The 4,539-nt window shown below is 41.8% G+C and overlaps 1 protein-coding gene across 5 annotated transcripts in view; it reads right to left on the bottom strand.

Annotated features, from left to right (window-relative positions):
* Positions 1-1,360: 1,360 nt before the first annotated feature.
* Positions 1,361-4,539, bottom strand: part of rad18 (RAD18 E3 ubiquitin protein ligase) — a 130,566-nt gene continuing 127,387 nt past the window's right edge. For all 5 annotated transcript variants that reach the window (XM_063215340.1, XM_063215342.1, XM_063215343.1 and 2 more), the window contains one exon: positions 1,361-1,616. The gene's annotated coding sequence lies outside the window, so the exon portion shown is untranslated. The remainder of the gene's footprint in view (positions 1,617-4,539) is intronic.

Genomic DNA, 4,539 nt, shown 5'->3' with positions numbered 1-4,539 from the left:
CTAGCATGGAGGTAAAATTTGCACTGCCACACCCCGAGAACGGTTGAAAGTACAGGAGAACGGTAAAACCCTATTATTTAACTCAATGAAAGGTGTAAAATAAGCTTATTTCCAAAAATGGGACAGTATCACTTTAAGTTTTACACTTACTTTACACAAGAAAATGGAGGTGCAATTAATGTGTTTATAAATCATGTCATAACATGAATGTTTAAGAAGATATCCAGTTACGATGGGAATTTTCACACACTACTCTCTACTTGTCTTCTCCACTTGCAAGAAGCTCTTCCTCCACAGGATTAATATCTGAGGCTCACAGCCAGGCTTAGAAGGTCAGTGATGTAGCAGGGCAAAATATCTTACACATGGACGGACTAAGGAGTGCCCCTTGTCAAAAAAGGCTATGTGCCTTGCATTGTGGGTTGGGGATTATGTTACCAGGTATATTGGGTGAAGAGGTTGGGACAGATCTTGGTGTTGTGGACTGTTTTTGCTATTACTTGACTATGATAGTCCAGCACCCATTTGAGACAGATGTGCCTGTTTTGCCTTTGATGAACTGGGTTTTAGAGTTTGCCTTTGCATTTTGGAAATACAGTAGACTGATAGCCAAGACACCAGGCACAAACACTGTGACAGGACTGCAATGGAAAACATGCTATGCGGCTTAGGTGGGATAATGTAATCAGCCAACTCACACCTCGACCTGACGTGAACTTCGAGCTTACCATTCAGGTGCACTCTGTCAAAGTTTTGCCTCTTAAAGTTGCTCAGAGGCTTCATCTTCTTCCCGGTTCTGCCCTTCTCTGACAGAGGCACACCGCAAACATTCTGTTTAATCGAGCTCTTCTAAAGACTCCAGGACGCCCACAGCACCACAAGCAGTAACTCATTCATGCTTTAAATTCAGGAAGCCTGCAGGTAGAATAAGTAGCTGTATGTCTTGGGTCCACAGTATAAGCCCAAGGCCAGAGGACTGAATGAAAAAAGATGGCTAGAAAAGCTTTAGTATACAGGGTTCTGCTGTAACTTGTAAGGTTTCACGGTAAGAAAAGCTTTAGCATATAGAGTTCTTAAGTGCCGTTTATCAAACGTCCATTCAGTCTATTTCATTTTGTTTCTATTGAATAATGCATCGGCAAAAGCTGGATCTTGCTCAGCTGGGTAAACAGTATCACAATCCAGGTTCATCTGGGGTGTCTGTGTGGGCATGACCTGCTGATGTTTTCCAATTAGATAATCTATTCTGTGTCTGACAACATAATTCTAATGGGCAGACACTGGCTTTGACACTGACAAGCCAAGTACATTTCCAAGCCTATTCACTACAACCAAGAAACAGAACAGACAAAAGACCAACTCCTCCTGTTAAAGGTTTATTATAAACTCTTTAAGTGGGATTTGGACATTGTTGCATTCATAATAAAAACAGAGTTAATAAAATAAAAACAAACACATAGCAGCTGAGGTGAAAGCAAAAAAGAAGGTACAAGATTGCTGGCTGAATCATCTGCTGATATTCCAATGATTCCATTTGATGAAGGAAGAGTTTGGGGTTTGTTGGAGATGGGAGGATGGGGGCACACATCCCAGATCACACACCTCATGGTTGGTTTCTGAGAGAGAGAGAGAGAGAGAGAGAGAGAGAGAGAGAGAGAGAGAGAGAGAGAGAGAGAGAGAGAGAGAGAGAGAGAGAGAGAGAGAGAGAGAGAGAGAGAAAGAGAAAGAGAAAGAGAGAGAGAATTAATTTACAATGTTGATGCTTTGGATCAATGCCACTGCGGTCTGCAGCAGACACCTCAAATACACTGCATTTATTAAACAAGGAATCTGAAAAAGTAAAATGAAGATGTTAGCCCATGCAACGACCATGATTGAGAATTCTTTGAGAGTTCTTCACTTACTCTGTATTTCATTTTAACACACGCAGTAGTCTTATATAGTCATTCCTTTCACGCACACACCCACGTTTGTTTGTTTTACCTTGTTTGTATGGGAGTGTGGGTGTGAGTGTGAGTGTGAGTGTGAGTGTGGGTGTGGGTGTGGGTGTGGGTGTGGGTGTGGGTGTGGGTGTGAGTGTGAGTGTGTGAGTGTGTGTGTGAGAGAGAGAGAGAGAGAGAGAGAGAGAGAGTGTGAGTGTGAGTGTGAGTGTGAGTGTGAGTGTGAGTGTGTGTGTGTGTGTGTGTGTGTGTGTGTGTGTGTGTGTGTGTGTGTGTGTGTGTGAGAGAGAGAGAGAGGGGGGGGGGGTCCCTGCTTAGTGTGCTTTTGAGAGGGAAACTTTTCTAAATAAATTAAAGACAGAGTAAGTGGCTGCCAGATTCAATACCTACACAAACAACTCTCCTTTTCATTTAGGGACCAAAGAGACTTGATGAACAGACACACGCACACACACATCCACACACGCACGCACATTCATGCAACTGTGATGAAATAGATAAGAGGGGTATCACAGAGTGAACTGAAATGACCATTTGAGAACCTCCAGCGTGGCAGCATGCATCAAACAGGCGGCTACAGGCAGACCTCTTCATCATGGAGGGAACCTAAAACTTTCAGCAGCAAGAGCCTATCACAAGGGGGCTGTGGGGCAACCACACACAGACACGCACACACACGCTTCAGCCTCCAGCGGCTCACCACATCACAAGTTGTGAGCAAGCACAAGAGGGGGCCAACACACACACACACACACACACACACACACACACACACACACACACACACACACACACACACACACACACACACACACACACACACACACACACAAACCATGAAGGGAGTTTAAATCTAAAATCTAATGTTTGAGAGAACATCATAGACGGAAAAAAAAGTAATGTCATTGCTCTAAAATGAGATCTTCGTCTGAGTAAATGGAAAACTGCCGGTCGGTACAGAAAAATAATTAAGATGTCGCCTTGAATTCGGGGGCAAAAGAAGAGGGGGAAAGTTTGCTTGAAAAACTCTAGAAAATCAACCAAAACATGACCGGAGGGAAGGCCCTGCAATAAACCTTTTCTTTGAAAATAATAATTGAGATGCACAAACATAAAACATTGTCTATAAATGTGGTTATCTGTAATTAAACCACTTTCAGAACTGCAGCACAGACCTATAAATTGTAAATCAGTCCTCCAGCGAGCCCTTCTACATCAAATCCCAACAATACAGCGTTAACAAACTCTGCAATTGCATAAAGAGATATTTTGTTTTTGGCAAATAATTATGGACATGTTTATTTGCATTTAACGGTCTGTTTGTTTTCACTGACAGTTGTAGAAGTTAACTTTCATGCATTGTCATTCTTTCCCCGTGAGTTGGTAGAAAGTAAAGGCATTCACCCACGCCCCGTCTGAGAAGTAGACCCCCTTAGACTGATACGTCAATATACACAAGGAGAAATGACATTTCAAAACAGCAGACTGTGTTTTCAGTTAGCGGTGGAAATTCTGCAAATTGACTTGTTCATGAACTCTAAATACACCGGCCTTTCCTCTACAGCACTTTGGCTGAGTGCTGATGCCTAAAGATTAACATTAACACGATGCAACACACTCCTTGAAGACTTTTGCTAACACTAGATCTGCACGTCATTCAGACATTTGACAGTTATTTTGTAACAGTGCAGCCAGTAGCCTACAGTTTGAACGAACAGTTATTTTGCTCTGTGACGATGGACTACTTAGTGAGCAAATAATTTCAAGTGATATCAGTGATCTTGTCTTAATAAACAATAAATGAGCATTAATATGCAGCTGTAATGGAGTCAAGAACACGATGTTGCATTCAGCCCTTAAGACACAACTCCTGTTATAAACTAGACTGCCTGTGCAGTCGCCTTCGACTGCTTAAGGTATATCCCCGAAACGCGACGCTTAAAGTCCCCCATCATTCCTACCACTCCCGTCCACCATTTCGTTAACGTATATGATACATACAGACGTGACATGACGTGCATAGGCTTAAAACCAAACGACTATTGTGAAAATGACGCAAAAAATGGGGCAAATGGTTATACCGTTTTAATGGTTCAGTGGATATACCACATTAGGTACTGTGTAATAACCAGTGTAACAATATTTAATACAATGAAATACCAGTTTAACACTGCCATTTTTTTTTTACTTACATCATGTGTTTGTGCGTAAGTGGTATTACATGGTATTGCAAATTGTTACACTGGTATTACACAAGTATTACATGGTATTAAATATCGTTACATTGGTTATTACACTGTACCTAATATGGTAGATTCACTGAAATGGTGAACCATTAAAATAAGGTGTTACCGGGCAAATCAATCCACCCAGTCAGAAGTTATGGGCCAAATGAAAATTCCGCCATTTTGAAAGTGTTGTCTTCCAAACTCGAATCAGTTCATGAACCTACCCTAGAGCATTCACACACAAAATCTGGGACAAATCCATCCACCTGGTCAGTAGTTTTGGGCCAAACAATAATTTGGCCATCTTGAATTCCGCCATTTTGAAAGTGTTGTCTTCCAAACTCGAATCAGTTCATGAACCTACCCTAGAG

This window comes from Engraulis encrasicolus, chromosome 14, assembly GCF_034702125.1.
Source record: "Engraulis encrasicolus isolate BLACKSEA-1 chromosome 14, IST_EnEncr_1.0, whole genome shotgun sequence".
Classification (NCBI taxonomy): domain Eukaryota; kingdom Metazoa; phylum Chordata; class Actinopteri; order Clupeiformes; family Engraulidae; genus Engraulis; species Engraulis encrasicolus.
This window is presented reverse-complemented; position numbering and strand designations above follow the sequence as displayed.